This window comes from Prionailurus bengalensis, chromosome F2, assembly GCF_016509475.1.
Source record: "Prionailurus bengalensis isolate Pbe53 chromosome F2, Fcat_Pben_1.1_paternal_pri, whole genome shotgun sequence".
NCBI classification, from domain to species: Eukaryota; Metazoa; Chordata; class Mammalia; order Carnivora; family Felidae; genus Prionailurus; species Prionailurus bengalensis.
Window position 1 is genome coordinate 8,515,476 of NC_057353.1, and position 17,816 is coordinate 8,533,291.

Here is a 17,816-nt window from a genome sequence, read left to right on the forward strand (position 1 = left end):
CAAGTGTAAGGAGATGAGGTTGAGAAAAAGTCAACAATGGACTCTGGCCCAACCATTGTTTATTGAACACCTGTGTGTACAAAGATCTAGAAGATAGAGCAATACTGCAACCGTGGAGAAAAAAGATGTTCAGTTAACATTAGATAATCCTCTAATACCGCACACATCACTGCTGAAAGGCTTTATTATATAGGGTGGAGTTTGTTGGGTGACCTAAGAAGCTGAAATATCAGTGAGTTATGGGGTGTTGAAGGAAAACCGGGGAGTGAGGGTAAGACCACATTTGGAATTCACCCAGGGTGGGGTGGGACACACGTCAGTGGTGAAGGCTCAAAGGAGAGCAGGTTGGCCAGTTGGGTGTGGAAAGAACCACACAGTTTTCCCTACGAAGGAACCCTAGGTTGTATGAGCCTGGAAAAGCAGGTGCAGGGAAGAGCCTTGAATGTCATATCAGCACGCAGGAGGTTACTTACTTGTGTTCTGTAGGCTGCGGTGAGCTGGGGAAAGCATTTGCCTAGCTGTGCTGTCTGAAGGTGAATGGGGCAGGCCGGGGGTGCCCTGGTTTTAGCTCTGTAATCATCACATGAGGGTATGTGCCGTGCGAGACTCTGTACGGCTCCGGAGGACGGCAGAACTTTTCGGAGCGGTGGGGAGACTCATTCCTGAACCGCACATGTATGGATGATAGTGTCGAAAGTTCAGAAATAACAGGCATAAAACCAGCGAATCACCGAACCAGCAATTAGCCAAAGTTTATTGCGCACACACCAGAAAGTTTGCACGCTGGAAACACACACAGACCAAAACGTGGATGAGTCTCATACGAAAGCAGCTTGTACAGTGAGAACGCAGTGACTTTATTCTTCGCTGCGATTGGCTGTAATGTCAGAATCTTCTTAAATGATAGGAAACTGGGTCAGTGGTTACCACATACCAACCTTGGGAAACAGTTCCAGTTTTGTCAGAGGTATAGGCAAGAAAGAAGCCAGGTCAAGGGAGTCTTACAAAATAAGCTGAAATTCAGTTTTGCTTTCGTAACGACACTGGTTTTGTCTGCTCGGGGAATTTTGAAGGCTGGTCTCTGATGGTTTTTTTATTCTAATGATAGACATATACGCCTTGTGCCTGGCGTGTGGACAGTAGGGGCCAGCCTGGATGAGGAGAGGTTCCAGGCTTCGGAGACGGAATGGGCCAACATGTGGAGGTGAGTGACACCAGGGAGTGGCAGTGGACTCTGGCCCAGACGAATTGGTCATGGCCTTCAGATCACACCTCCTGCCTGTAAGAAATCAGATGGGCAGCCAGTGGAAAACACCAGCCTACGTACTCTCCGTGTTTTCTCTGGACAAAATTCTGGGCTGTTACTTTACTTTCTGGTGAGAAGTTCAGAGTAGACCTCGGGAAAGAAATCGCGAGCATTATTAGAAATCTCATTAAAACAAATATGAATGGAAAGCACTGGGCAGTCTCACTGATGGTATCTTCATTAAAGGAAGTGGAGACCTTCGTGTTAGGAGAAGACCCCAATCCAATTTTACTTGATGTGGGGGAAACTCAGTGCGTTGACTATAAGCCTGAGAGGTGAGAAAGTATTTTTAAAAGGTTCTTTGTGGCAAAGGCTAGGAAAAGCCCATTTAACGCTGAAAGATGCTAATGAATATATGAAAACATGCTCTAACTTCATCCTTAGCAAAATGAATATTAGAATGTTTCTTGCCTCCCAAAATAACAAATATTAGGGGCACCTGGGGGCTCAGTTGGTCAAACGTCTGATGCTCGATTTCAGCTCAGGTCATGCTCTCACAGTTCGTGGGTTCGAGCCCTGCATTGGGCTCCTTGCTGACGGCATGGAGCCTGCTTGGGATTCTGTCTCTCCCTCTCTCTGCCCCTTCCCTTCTTTGCCTCTCTTTCTCTCTCTCAAAATAAATAAATAAATAAACTTAAAAAAAACCCAACCCCCCAAAATAACAAATATTAGAAAAAAGAGCAAGCCTTCATAAAGGGGTGATGTGATTTATACATTGCTGGAGAACCAGTATGTCTCAAGAGCTGGAAAGGTAAATAGCTTCTCACCCAATTCTACCAATGGGACTTCATGTTTACAAAATAATCAGGTATCATTTGTTAACTCCAGGAAGGGAGTCACGGGTTGGAAAGGAGACTTTTGACTGTACTGTATTATTCTTCTGGAAATAAGTGTGTCATTAAAAAAGCAAATTGACCATTAGTTTCTGGCAAATATGCGCAAATGGAGTACTCACAGCCATTTTTGAAAAAATAAAATCATGTTTTTTTAAGGGCATAGGAAAGTACACAATGTTAGCTTTCAAAGCATAGTATCATTTTTAAATAGCGGATTTTTTCCTTTGTGTCTTTTTTGTATTTACCGAATTTTCCATTATGTACATATTTGTATTTCCCAATACAAATGTTGTTTAGAGCCTACATACACAGACATTTCCATTCAAGATGGCAGACTGAGAGATGCACTTATATCCTATTTTCTTCCAAGATTCCATTGAAATGAAAAGGAAGATATAAAAATGTGAACAAAAACATAATAGTGCTTAAAGAAAGAAAGGGACTACCAGTGAGGACTCACTAGAACTTAGTAAGCAGATGGATTCCATTTCCAGAAACCACAGCAAAAGACCCCTTAACCTAAAACACACCTGGGGAAGGCATTGCAGAAAGGGGCCCTTCTTCTCAATGGAATTCCTGAGTAACTCCCATTCATTAAATGAACACAGACAATGGAAATAGAACATGGGGCATCCAGATGGAATTAGAGTCTTGATGTAAAAACAAAACGACGACAGTCTTGGAATCAACTATAGGACAATCAATTTGTAATTTGGGGCGAGGCAAGGAAATCCCATCAGTCGTTCCTTTGACTCCATAAAAATTGTAAACTTCTGCAAAGAAATATCACGAAGTAAAATGACACACAATAGAGTAGGAGAAAATATTTTCACATAAAGAATTGATAATTAGCCATACTTTCTAGCATTTCTTGAAGCCAATTGGAGTAAGGCAGTCGGAAAAATGGGCAGAGGAATGCAGAGGCAGTATATACGATGGAATATTATTCAGCCAGAAAAAAGGATGAAATCTTGCCATTTGCAGTGACACGGTTGGATCTACAGAGTATGGTGTTAAGTGAAATAAGGCTGTCAGAGAAAGACACATACTGTATGATTTCACTCAAAAGTGGAATTTAAGAAACAAAACAAATGAGCAAAGGGGTTAAAGAGAGAGGGAGAGACGAACCAAGAAACAGACTCTTAACTATAGAACAAACTGAGGGCTACCAGAGGGGAGGCGGGTGGGGGCATGGGTTAAGTACGGATTGGAATGAAGGAGGGCATTGGTCGTGATGAGCAGTGGGTGATGTATGGAATTGTTGAATCACTATATCGTACACCTGAAACTAATAGAACACCGTGTGTCAACTAACTAGAATTAAGTTACAAACTTAAAAAGAAATGCGCAGGCAATTCATAGGCAAATAAATACAAATGACTGAAAACCTCTGAAAACGTGCTAAATTTTCCTGATATTCAGGAAAATGCAAATTGAATAGGAATAGTGTTTTTTATTCATTCATCGATCCTGTGATATTAAAAAGTTAGCTAAAACTCCAGGAATGGTGAGCATGTGAGAACACGGACATTCTCATGGGCCGGCACACCCTTTATGGAAGGCAACTGAGTGTTGTGCCTTGTAATGCTTCTCTTTCAAGTCTAAGAATCACCGAAGCTGATTTGCAATAGCAAAAAATTAGAAACTACTTCAATGCCCATCTATTCACTGATTCATGGTATAGTCGCCTAACAGAATTCTACGAAGTGGACAAAAGCAATGAAGTTAGGACTATCTTTACCATGAGGAAAAGAGCTCCAGGGTGTGTTAAGTGAACAAAAAGTACAGAATTACTCCATTGAAGTTACATGTTGTACATTGTATACAACCGAAGTACATTGTGAGCGTGTGACTCTGTGTGTGTGTGTGTGTGTGTGTGTGTGTGTGTATAAGTACAGACAGAACCATTCCCCGTGGTTACCACAGAGGGGAACAGAATTGAGTGAGAGGCATGTAGGGAGGCTTCTCATGTTATGATGGATGTTTCCGTATTATTAGACTTTTTATAAATGCCATGCATTATTTTATAATATCAAAAACCAAAATAATGATTAACATGTACATACTTTCAGGAAGCCTGGGTAGCTCAGTCGGCTGAGCCTCTGAGTCTTGATTTCAGCTCAAGTCATGATCCCAGGGTCATGGGATTGAGCCCCACATTGGGGTCTGCAGTGAGTGTGGAGCCTGTTTAAGATCTTTCTCTTTCTCCCTCTGCCCCTCTCCCCCACCTGCATGCTCTCTCTCTCTCAAAAACAAAAGTACATATTTTCTGCTTAAAAAGGACTCATTTTAAGAACACATGGTCCTTGGGGATTTCTTTGCAAAATAGTGGAAGAAATCTAGTCACCTGATGACACATTCAGAATATAGTAGTTTTACCAGAATGTATTATTTGGGGAATGCTGTCTTGATTTTGGTGGAAGGAGATTATAGCATTTTCAGAACAGCACAGACCTAGCTTAAAGGTAGATTTGGTTTGTCCCATGACAAGACGGGAGCAGTGCAAGCTGGACCAGAAGCAGGAAACAGGTACATGCGACTCACGTGAAAGAGTAAAGGAACACCACCCAGGAATAAGGCACCCCCCCCAAAAAAAACCCACAAAAAACAGGAAGAATAATTACTCCAAGCGTTGAAAGAGGCGGGGAGGGGTGTGTGGCATTTGTACTGCCACTTTCTTGGGGAAGTAACCATATTTCAAGGAAACTGAGAAGTTTCAGAAAGGTCCGGCTCTGGAGAGACACGATTGGATATCGCTGTGAATGACATTTCTCTGGAGGGTCTGGCTCAGAGCCAAAGGCTCCCCAATCTGCCCCTCCTGGAAAAAGACAAAGAGAAGCAGTGCTATATGTTTATTTTTGTTCCCCTATTTATTCCAAGGTCGTTATCACCTCTGAAGAGCTTTCAAAAGAACCCATCACTGAGCGATCATGAATTTATGGTAATGAGTTTATGCAGATTTCACCTGGTTTGTTGTGCCTCGGTTGCTTAAACATGTTGGAAGGCGACTCAAACACAGCCGATGTCTCATGGCACACATAAATTTTCTCCTCTTTTTATCTTGCCTTTCTCTTCTTGAATTTCTTTTTCCCTTTTTTTATTAAAAATTTTTTAATGTTTATTTATTTTTGAGACAGACAGAGCATGAGCATCTTGAATTTCTTTTTCCCTTTTTTTATTAAAATTTTTTTTTTAATGTTTATGTATTTTTGAGACAGAGCGTGAGCAGGGGAGGGGCAGAGAGAGAGGGAGACACAGAACCCGAAGCAGGCTCCAGGCTCCGGGCTGTCAGCACAGAGCCCGACACGGGGCTCGAACCCACAAACTGTGAGATCATGACCTGAGCTGAAGTCGGATGCTTAACCGACAGAGCCACCCAGGCGCCCCTCTTTTTTTCCCTTTTGATTCTACTTTTGATCCGTGTGAATACTAGTGGCGAAGGGCATCAACTTCCTGTATTGGTTCTAGAAAAAGTTGTTGATGGTGGATCTGTGATCGGGATGAGGAGCTAGGCAGGCGGTCCCCCCCCCCTCCAACCTCCACCCTTGAAAGTTGCACTGAGGTGCAATTTGCACGCTAGAAAGCTCACTTATTTTAAGTGTACAGTTTAATTTTGGTAAATTTATACAGTTTTGTATTACTGGGGTGCTTCCCATCACCCCAATATATTCTGTCAGGAGCATTTTAAACCCACTGTTTGGCTTAGATTTGTTGGGCAGTGGAGGTAACACAGATGATATAAATCCTGGCCCCAACACACGGTGTCTAGGGTGCCCCTCTCCCTCTCCAGGCAGGATACACTTTCTGGGATTCTGGGCTCGTGTGGATGGTTCCCAGCCAACCCTCTTGCCTTTTACAGGCTTTGTGTTTTTGTCTATCCTCCCCAGTATATGAGCACACAGGACAGACAGATAGATCCTCTCCCCCACCTCCTGAGAAACACCAGCACAACACAGGCTTAACCCGCAGCAATGTTACTTTCTTATTTCCTAGCTCCTTTTCCAGACTGATTATTTTAAAGGAGTTAAAAAAGGGGCATCTGGGTGTCTCAGTCCGTTAAGCGTCCGACTTCGGCTCAAGGTCATGATCTCACAGTTCGTGGGTTCGAGCCCCGCGTCGGGCTCTGTGCTGACAGCTCGGAGCCTGGAGCCTGCTTCCGATTCTGTGTCTCCCTCTCTCTCTGCCCCTCCGCCGCTCACGCTCTGTCTCTCTCTCTCTTTCAAAAATAAATAAACATTAAAAAAATTAACAAAGATAAAAGTTGTCTTAGAGGCTTTTCAAACTGGTTTTAAGACCACTGACATATACCAAGTTTTTTTTCTTTCATGTTTTTGCATTGCTTTTTTAATTGCCTTTACAATGACCCTTTTAGCATTTTAGTGATTTTAGTAATGGATTTTATAATTAATTTGTTACTAATTTGCAAAACTTTTAAAACCTGTTTCATCTAGCCAGAAACAATGGAAAGAAGTGAACAGAATATCCAGCTATCAAATACAAATTTCTATGGTTAGAAATTAGTTTCGAGTTGGAAGGGCCCTTAGTGACTTAGGTTAACCTCATTTTAATGACATACCTAGGTGCTCGTTTTAGCGTTATCTGTAATGGCGCGAATATCCAGGTAACATGTGGCAGGGTCATACAGCGGAATATTCTATGACAACAACAAGGAGTAAAGTATTGCTATATGCACAATTTGGGGAAGAACCTCACGAACATAATGTCGAGCAGAGAAATGACACACATAAGAAGATCCTGCGTGGAACCACTTATCCAAAGTTCAAAACCAGTGATGTTTATCAGGCCAGTGGTTATGTAGGTGGAGTAATGACAGAGGGCTCAGGCAAGGCTTGGGTGGTGCCCTGTTCAACACCATGATCTGGACAAAGTTTGCACAGGTGTGTTCCCTGCGGAGAAACTATCAAGCTGGATATACACTTGGCACTTTCCTGAATATATGTTGTCTTTCGATCAGAAGTATACTGAAAAAAATAATCAAACAAACCACGTTGTGCTTGTTTTCAGCAGATTAAAATCGTGGCAACTATTTTAAGTAGTCTTTGTTTTACCAATATTTTATCGTCGCCCATAATGGTGATGCAATCGGGGGGGGGGGTGCTATTTTGTCACTGAGAGTATCTTTCAGCCTTCGTCAGGCTGCAGCTTGGTTGTGCCACGCGGTGTGCTTTGCCCGTTCGACCTTGTTAGGTCTCCTGTCCTTCCTTCCGCAGCCCCTTTGGCTGATGCAGTCCCCACAGAGCAGGTGTAGTCCAGTCCTATGTGACCAGCTTTTGCTTGGGCTGGGTTTCTTGCGGCATCTCTCATTCTGGCAGGGCCAAAGTGGGATTTGTTTTTTCAAATGTTCGTTTATTTTTTGAGAGGGAGAGAGAGCAAACGCAGGGGGGTGGCCGAGAGAGGGAAACAGAATCCGAAGCAGGCTCCAGGCTCCGAGCTGTCAGCACAGAGCCCGGTGCTGGGGCTCGGACTCAGGGGCTGAGAGATCGTGACCTGAGCCGAAGCCGGACTTAACCGACTGAGCCCCCCAAGGCGCCCCCAAAGTGGGATTTTGAAATGCCGGGTCCGCAGGAGGGTTGAATGGCGAAGCCTTGAATTGAAGCCTTGAATGGCGAAGGCTCGTGCCTGCTGGGAATAGCGCGACCCTTCCAGAGGCACCTGTGGGTGCAAAGGACAGAGGCGGCAGGCGAAGGTGCAGGGGGCTCCCCGACTGAGCACGTGGTGCCTTTTCCCGTGCCCACGCCCCGGTGTGCACACACCCACTCCCAGTCCTCCATCCTTACCCCCACGTGTCCTTCCACACAGTGCCCCCATCTTACGGTGCTCCCTGTGAATCCCCGCACGTGCAGCAGGAGCCTCCAATCTCTTTGCTTTTAGACCCTCACTGATTCCTCCAACGTGGAGCAGTCGCTCATGCTCTTTAAGGGATTAATTCACCAAGAGCTTCCACATCATCAAATTCATAATTAAGGGTTTTGCACATACTACGCCACAATCTGACCTTCACAGTGTGAAGTGTGATGGTAGTAAAACCTTCCGGACAAGAGGTGCGCCTTGCGGGGGGTGGGACCAACACCTGCCCCCTGTGGGGGTCAGCAGGCACCGCCCCTGACCTCTCTCCCACTCTGTGGGGCCTGCCTTTGTCCCCTCTCTGCTCCCAGCCAGGGGCCCCTCCGGGTTGAGGCTGGAGCCCAGCCTGGCCCGTGGGGAAACAGGGCTGTGCCCGAGGAGAGCGGTTCCAGGGGGCGGGTGGGGAAGCGTGATAAAAATTGCACCGGGCCCTGGCTCAGCAGGACCGGAGGAGGTGAGCGAACGGCTGGCTCGCAGTCAGGGGTTGATCCCGCCCCGGGCGTCTGTCGGTTGATCCGCTCCGTCCGTCACGGGCACTTCAGGGACGTCTGAGTATACTGTGGACACTGCGGGTGAGTGATGTGCAACCGTGGAAAAGTCAAAAAGCGATGTAAATCCAATTCGGACTGGGGTTCATAGGATGTTAGGGCAGGAAGGGTTTTGGAAATTAGTTACGCCCAGAACTTTTCTACCGTGGTCTTGCCGGGTAACCCCGGCCGTGTGGGGACCCTCACTGCCCGGGCAGGTGCCTCGGTTCTGTGAATGGCTTGTGTTCTGGGGGAGAGCAAGTGTATGAGTCCAGGCTCTGGGGCTGGATGTGGTGGCGTAGCCTGGGTTCGAGAGCTGGTTCCACGCCTGGAGGTCCGTGTGACGCTGGATAAGCTGCTACTTGACCTCTCGGAGCTTCGGCTTCTTCTCCGCAACGGGAGCAGGGCCACACACGCCTGTTCTGGTTGTTAGGAGAAATCGACGACGGTAATGAAAACTACGAATGGCCGGAAACCGAGTACTTGCTCTCTGCCTGTAGTAATCACTGAGTTTTGTTAGAGAGGAGAAGCCCGAAGCTCAGAGAGGTTGACTCGCCCAGAGTCACAGCGGGCCATCAGTGGCACCAGGGCTGGATTCTCACCGGGGCGACCATCTCGACCACGGCGCTCTCCTGCTTCTCATCATGGGCAGCAAAATATCAGTAACTATAATTTATTGAGCATTTACTCTATGGCAGGCACTGTGCTAAGAGCTTTACACGGATTATTGTAAAGCAGGCCGCCCACCCCCGTAACCCCATCCTATGTCGGTCCGTGGCCTCGTTTCTCTGAGTTGTGGCATGTTACTGCTTTCCTTTTAGAGATTAGAAAACCAGGGCCCGGCAACCTTGGTGAAGGTCTGGTCGGTGGTAAGTTGGGAATTGAATTGGAACCAGCCGTCGCGCGATCTCTCTTGCAGGAGATCTGGCGCGGCGGGGGGGGGGGGGGGGGGGGGGGGGGGGGGGGCGCTTCCAGAACCTTCGACATGTAAGGCAGCTCAAAGCCCTGTGCTCAGGAGGCCCTTGTACTCGGTGTAGCGTCTGCCTTTGCTGCCTAAGAATTTGTTACCATTTACCTTCGAACTTGGCTTGTGGAAGTTGAGCTCCATAGCACAATGCAGCATGGGCGTGAGTAGGGACAGTAAGCTGGGGGGCGGTGTGCACATGGGGGGCGGCGTGCACAGAGGGGCCAGTGCGCAAACAGCAGGTGGCTCTGCGTGCGTGTGCATGCCCTGGGGCAGTTAGGGGTACCACAAAGCCCCGAGGAGGTGGCTAGGCCCGAACCCGCGCCCAGATTCCTGGCAGCAGCCCTGGGTGTGGAGGCGGCTGCAGGAGACAGCGAGTCCCACATGGGGGCAATGTCAAGACCAGGGGTGGAAGGCGGTCTTGCTCATCGTCCCCGGCAATGAGGCATCCGCACAAATAGTAAATCTCCCATCTGAGCACCGGAAGAGACGGCCCGTTCTCAGGCGGTGAACCTTGTCAGCAAATTATTAGGCAAAGTGCACACGCCATTGCAACCAAGCACATCCAAGAGTTATTAGAATTCCTCAAAGATTTATTGCTGCTGGCTGTGAGAGCTGCTCTTGTGTTGCAGAGCCAACAGTCACAGGCTTGGAAACAGAAATTAAATTTAAAGATTGTTGCACTGGATGGAGGGGCGCCTGGGTGGCTTAGGTAGTTAAGCGTCTGACTTCAGCTCAGGTCATGATCTCGCGGTTTGTGAGTTCAAACCTTACCTTGGGCTCTCTGCTGTCAGCACGGAGCCTGCTTGGTATCCTCGGTCTCCCTCTCTCTCCACCCCTCTCCCATTCCTTCTCTCGTACTTTCTCTCTCTCTCTCTCTCTCAAAAATAAAATAAACATTTAAAAAAATGAAATATTTTTGCACTGGATGGAAAAAACACGTTTCAGTCATAGTTTCATGTGAACCAATTATTAGTGAGGAAAACAACTTAAAAATTATTTTTGGGGCACCTAGGTGGCTCAGTGGCTCAGTTGGTTAAGCGTCTGACTCTTGGTTTCAGCTCAGGGCACGATCTCACAGTTTGTGAGTTCGAGCCCCAAGTCGGGCACTACAATGACAGTGTGCAGCCTGCTTGGGATTCTCTCTCTCCCTCTCTCTCACTCTCTCTCTGCCCCTCTCCTGCTCACGCTGTTTCTGTCTCTCTCAAAATAAAAAAATAGGGGCGCCTGGGTGGCGCAGTCGGTTAAGCGTCCGACTTCAGCCAGGTCACGATCTCGCGTTCCGTGAGTTCGAGCCCCGCATCAGGCTCTGGGCTGATGGCTCAGAGCCTGGAGCCTGTTTCCGATTCTGTGTCTCCCTCTCTCTCTGCCCCTCCCCCGTTCGTGCTCTGCCTCTCTCTGTCCCAAAAATAAATAAACGTTGAAAAAAAAAATTTAAAAAAAAAATAAACTTAAAAAAATTATTTTGCCCCTTATAATTGAAGATATAGTGACAGAATACACCAGCAGGCATTCTGAATTATGAACAAATTATGAAGGACAGTTTGGTTCCTTGTACAACCTCCACAAGTTATAGGAAATGTCAGAGAAAATCTTAAAATGCCATTGTACACATTTGCACTTAAAATTAAATATAGACCTACATGCATCTGGATTGTATCAGGAGTTAATGTTTTTAGAAAAATCGTTCCAGGAAGTTTATCAGCTTGTTACTAAAAACTGTGTTTAGAAATAATTTATCAGCAATGTATCTTAATGAAAGCAAAAAAAAAATGTATTCTAGTGTTGTTATAGTCTATAATATACTTTAAAATATTTATTTATTTATTTATTTATTTATTTATTTATTTATTTATTTATTTATTTATTTATTTTCAGAGAGAGAGCATGAGCAGGGGAGGAGCAGAGAGAGAGGGAGAGAGAGAATCCCCCCTCCCTCTGCCAGCACAGAGCCTGACTCGGGGATCAAACTCACAAACCACGAGATCGTGACCTGAGCCGAAATCCATTTGTGAACACTTACCTGACTAAGCCACCCAGGCACCCAGAGTTATTTTCTTAAAGGTTTTTTCTGGGACATACAATGTCTTAACCTAAAAGATTTATGCTACTTTAATTCCAGTGAAAGACACAAACTTTATTCCTATATGGCTGTATTACCTCTTCCATTTTTGTGCTATTATCATTAGTTGGCCGTATATTTGTGGGTCCATTTCTGGATTCTCTGTTCTATTCCATTGGTCTGTGTGTCTGTTTTTGTGCCAATACCAGACTGTCTTGATGATTCCAGCTTTATAATATAGGCTCAAGTCCAGGACTGTGATGCCTCCTGCTTTGGTTTTCTTTTTCAACATTACTTTGGCTATTCGGGGTCTTTTGGGGTTCCATACAAATTTTAGGATTGTTTGTTCTAGCTCTGTGAAGAGTGCTGGTGCCATTTTGATTGGGATTGCATTGAATGTGTAGATTGCTTTGGGTAGTATTGACATTGTAACAATATTTGTTCTTCCTATCCATGAGCATGGGATATTTTTCCATTTCTTTGCATCTACTTCAATTTTTTTCAGAAGCTTTCTAGACTTTTCAGCATACAGGTATTTTACCTCTTTGGTTGGGTTTATTCGCAGTTATTTTATGGTCCCTGGTGCAATTGTAAATGGGATCGATTCCTTGGTATCTCTTTCTGTTGCTTCATTATTGGTGTGTAGAAATGCAATAGATTTCTGTACATTGATTTTGTATCCTGTGACTTTGCTGAATTCATGTATCTGTTCTAGCAATTTTTTGGTGGAGTCGTTTGGGTTTTCCATGTAGAGTATCATGTCATCTGTGAAGAGTGAAAGTTTGACTTCCTAACTTTGCCAGTTTGGATGCCTTTTATTTCATTTTGTTGTCTGATTGCTGAGGCCGGGACTTACAACACTACGTTGAACAACAATGGTGAGAGTGGACATCCCTGTCGTGTTCCTGATCTCAGAAAGAAAGCTCTCAGTTTTTCCCCATTGGGGATGATATTAGCTCTGGGCTTTTATATATGACCTTTATGATATTAAAGTATGTTTCTTCTATCCTGACTTTCTTGAGGGATTTTTATTAAGAAACGATGCTGTATTATGTCAAATGCTTTTTCTGCATCTATTGACAGGATATGGTTCTTATCCTTTCTTCTATTCATGTGATCTATCATGTTGATTGATTTGTGAATATTGAACCGGCCTTGCAGCCCAAGAATGAATCCTGCTTGATCATGGTGAATAATTCTTTTAATATACTGTTGACTTAGATTTGCTAGTATCTTGTTGAGAACTTTTGCATCCATGATCATCAGGGCTATTGGCCTGTAATTCTCCCTTTTAGTGGGGTCTTTGTGTAGTTTGGGAATCAAGGTAATGCTGGCTTCATATAATTTGTCTAGAAGCTTTATTTCTGTTTCTATTTTTTGGAGCACCTTGAGAATAGGTATTCACTTTGCTTTAAATGTCTGGTAGAATTCTCCTTGGAAGCCATCTGGCCCAGGACTCTTATTTGTTGGGAGATATTTTATAACTGATTCAATTTCTTCACTGGTTATGGGTCTGTTCAAATTTTCTATTTCTTCCCATTTGAGTTTCAGTAGTGTGTGGGTGTCTAGGAATTTGTCCATTTCTTCCAGATTGTCCAGTTTGTTGGCATATAATTTTGCATAGTACTCTCTAATAATTGTTTGTATTTCTGTGGTGTTAGTTGTGATCTGTCCTCTTTAATTTGTGATTTTATCTATTTGGGTCCTCTTCTTTTTGAGACATCTGGCTAGGGGTTTATCAATTTTGTTTATTTTTTTTTTTTAAAAACCCAGCTCTTAGATTCATTGATCTATTCTACTATTTTTTTTTTTTGAGGTCTATGTTGTTTATTTTTGCTCTAATCTTTATTATTTCTTTTCTTCTTCTGGTTTTGGGCTTTCTTTGCTGCTGTCTTTCTAGTTTCTTTAGGTGTGAAGTTACGTTATGTATATGGGACCTTTTTTGCTTCTTGAGATAGGGCTGGACTCCAAAGTGTTTTCCTCTTAGGACTGCCTTTGCTGTATCCCAAAGAGTTTGGACTATTGTGTTTTCATTTTCATTTGCTTCCATATATTTTTTAATTTCTTCTTTAATGTCCCTGTTGACCCATTCATTCTTTTTTTAAAAATTATTTTTAATGTTTATTTATTTTTGAGAGAGAGAGAGAGAGACAGCATGAGTGGGGGAGGGGCAGGGAGAGAGAGACACAGAATCTGAAATAGGCTCCAGGCTCTGAGCTTTCAGCACAGAACCCAATGCAGGGCTTGAACTCATGAACCGTGAGATCATGACCTGAGCTGAAGTCGGATGCTTAACTGGCTGAGCCATCCAGGCGCCCCTCATTCGTTCTTTAGTAGGGTGTTCTTTAACCTCCATGTATTTGGGGGCTTTCCATAGTTTTTCTTGTGGTTGATTTCAAGTTTCATAGTGTTGTGATCTGAAAATATGCATTGTATGATCTCAATTATTTTATATTTGTTGAGGACTGTTTGTGACCCAGCATATGATGTATTTTGGAGAATGTTCCATGTGCACTTGAGAAGAATGTGTATTCTGCTGCTTTTGGATGAAAAGTTCTGAATATACCTGTTAAATCCATCCGGTCCAATGTGTCATTCAGAACCATTGTTTCCTTACTGATTTTCTGCCTACATGATCTGTTCATTGTTGTAAGTGGAGTACTAAATTCTCCTACAATTACAATGATCTCCTACAATTACAAATGATCTATACATTTGTTTATGTTTGCGATTAATTGATTTATATATTTGTGTTTCCACATTGGGGGCATAAACATTTATAATTGTTAGCTTTTCTTGATGGATAGACCCCTTCGTTATGATATAATGCCCTTCTTCATCTCTTGTTACCATCTTGTTTTAAAATCTAGTTTGTCTGATATAAATATGGCTACTTCTTCTTTTTTTTTTGATATCTATTAGCATGATAGATGGTTCTCCATCCCCTCACTTTCAATCTGCAGGTGTTCTCCCATCTAAAATGAGTCTCTTAGAGGCAGCATATCGATGGATCATTTCTTTTATCCATTGTGATACCATATGTCTTTGGAATGGGGCATATAGTCCATTTACATTCAGAGTGATTATTGAAAGATGTGGGTTTAGTGCCATTGTATTATTTGTACCTTTCCTGTTTGTGGTGATGTCTCCGGTCCTTTGTAGTCTTTGCTGCTTTCCACTCACAGAGTCCCCCTTAGGATCTCCTGCAGGGCTGGTTTAGTGGTCATGAACTCCTTCAGTTTTTATTTGTCTGCGAAAGCCTTTATCTCTCCTTCTATTCTGAATGACAGCTTTGCTGTATAAAGACTTCTTGGCTGTATAATTTTCCTATGCAGCACATTGAATATTTCCCGTCACTCCCTTCTGGCCTGCCAAGTTTCAGGGGACAGGTCTGCTATGACCCTCATGTGTCTACCTTTGTAGGTTAAAGCCTGTTTGTCCCTAGCTGCTTTCAGAATTCTCTTTTTATCTTTGTATTAGGCCGGTGATATGTCATGGTGGTGACCTGTTTTGGTTGATTTGGAAGGAGTTCTCTGTATCTTCTGGACCTGAATATCTTTTCTTTCCCCAGATTAGGGAAGTTTTCAGCTATAATTTGTCCAAATAAACCTTTTGCCCCTTTCTTTCTCTCTTCCTCTCCTGAAACTCCTATGATACAAATATTATTTCATTTCATTGAATCATTTAGGTCTCTAATTCTCCCCTCATGGTCTCGTAATTTCTTTTCCCTCTTTTGTTCAGCTTCATAATTTTATCTCCTATTCACCTGTTCTCTCCTCTGCTTCTTCCATCCTCGTTGTCACCATATCTAGTTTATTTTGCACCTCATTTACAACATTTCTTTTTTTTTTAATTTTTTTTTCAACGTTTATTTATTTATTTTTGGGACAGAGAGAGACAGAGCATGAACGGGGGAGGGGCAGAGAGAGAGGGAGACACAGAATCGGAAACAGGCTCCAGGCTCTGAGCCATCAGCCCAGAGCCTGACGCGGGGCTCGAACTCCCGGACTGCGAGATCGTGATCTGGCTGAAGTCGGACGCTTAACTGACTGCGCCACCCAGGCGCCCCATACAACATTTCTTAATTCATCCTGTTTCTTAGGTCTTTGATCTCTCAAACAATAAATTCTCTGCTGCCTTCTATGCTTTTTTTCAAATCTTAGGACTATTATTCTAAATTCCTGTTCAGATATGTTTATATCTGTTTTGAGCAATTCTCTGGCTGTCATTTCTTCCTGGAAGTCCTTTTGAGGAGAATTCTTCTGTTTCATCGTTTTGGCTAGGTTTCTGTCTTTTATGTGTTTTAATAGCTTGTTATGCGTCTTGCACCTGTGAGCACTACTATATCAAAAAGGGGTCATACGCTGTCCGGGGCCTGGCCCTTCAGGAAGTGTTTTTGCAGTGTGTTGCATGCTCTCTGGTATTGTGACTCTGGTTGCTTTATCTCTGTACTCGTAGTGGTGGATTGTTTGGACCTTGTACCAGCTGTGCTTTGATTTGTTCATTGAAGTAACCCTGGAAAAAAGTAAAAAAGGGAAAGGGGAACTTATCCTATCCAAAGAGAAAAATGAAAAGGGTGAAAAAAGAAGACCAGGCAGAGACTCAAAGAAACTATAAGACTTAATCCAGGGAGAGAGAGAGAGAGGAAAATAAAGAAGACAGAGATATAGAAAAGGTGTAAAAAGAGGAGAGGAAAAATGCCTGATTAAACAACCAGAACAGAGAAAGAAAGAGAAAATAAAAAATAGATATATGTAGTAAGAATTGACCAAAAATCAAATCTGAAACTATGAGCCTGATTCCAAAGGGAAGAAAAAACAAAAAAAAAAAAAAGAGGGTAGAAAGAAAAAGAAGGGAAAAGAGAAGAGAAGGAAAGAAAAGAATAGAGGGAAAAAAACCCCAAAATAATAAATAATTTTAAAAAATAGACTAACATACAAAACCGAAGGACAGTTGCCTGTTGGTGCCAGGGACCGGTGGCTGTGCAGGTCTGGAGGACAGGCCCATCTGGTTTGGTCAATGTCAGTCCCACTGGGGCGGATAAGCAGTTACCAGGCACAGAAGGGCGGTACTTGGTGTAAGCAGGTCCTGCCACCGCTAGGGGCCGCTGTCTTGCTCCCTGAAGCCCCACCATGTTGGTGATGGGGAGAAAATGGTGGCACCCCGATCTCTCCTCCCAGGACCAGGTGTCTCAAACTACACTGTCCAGGCAGTCCTCACAGAGTAGCGCCGACGGCCAGCTTGTCCTGCTCCAGTCTCCAGCGCCTCCTAGGTACTCGCTGGGATCCAAATCACGATGTCTTAAAGGACCCCACACTGTGTGGACCGGATTCTGGGCTAGCACAACTCGCTCAGCCGACAAAGGGCCTCAGGCTGGCCCTGCGGAGTCTTTGGTCCGTGGGAGGGCAATCTACCCTCTTCCCACGGCACTCAAGGAAGGGGACTGCTCTTCCAGTTTGCCCCTGAGATCACTACCACTCCCAGCGGCCGGCTCCCCTCATTCTACCCCCACCCCCAGGTGCACACACATGGCAGTGGCTTGGGTTGAAAGTCGCTCACCCCTGAAAACTCTTACCTTCAGCTCCTGAGGCTGTTTGCAAAGTAGAAACTCCATATTTCTCGTTCCCCAGTCCGTGGTCTTCTTGTCCAAACACAATACCACACTTGCACCGCCTCTCTTTCTCTTCCTTTTGTCTCTCCACAGAAGGGGTCCCCTCCCCTCCATGCATATGCTGCCCACCTCTTTATCTTTTCCAACTTGCATACATGCACCTTGATCCCACCAGGCAGCCTGTATTCCTGGGTGTTCCCAGTGTTCTGACCTCAATACCACTGTATTTGGGGGAGGAGGGAAATCCCAGTCCCCCTACTTCTCTGCCATATTAACTCCAACCCGGTATTTTTTTTTTTTCTTACCATCCATATGCCCCTAGTATGGGGGGCTTTCCTGGGCCAACTCTGCTTTCATTCTGAATGCACTTGAAGACCATCCTTAGCATTCGATGTTAACAGCATTATCTAAGACAAGTCTGTCTCCACAGGAGGCCAAGTGATACAGTGTGAATGGATAAGAAAGATAATCCTTCTCACATAACTTACAAGAAAACGCAATAAAAATTCCCCACTTCAGGAGTTGGTCCTCAGCCCAAAATTTCCTCTGCTCTCTAATTAGCTTATTATAGTTTTCTTTCTCCACATCATTTCTCAAGAACCCCAATGTCCTGGATCATTCAGGCCTCAACTAAGACTTGCATAC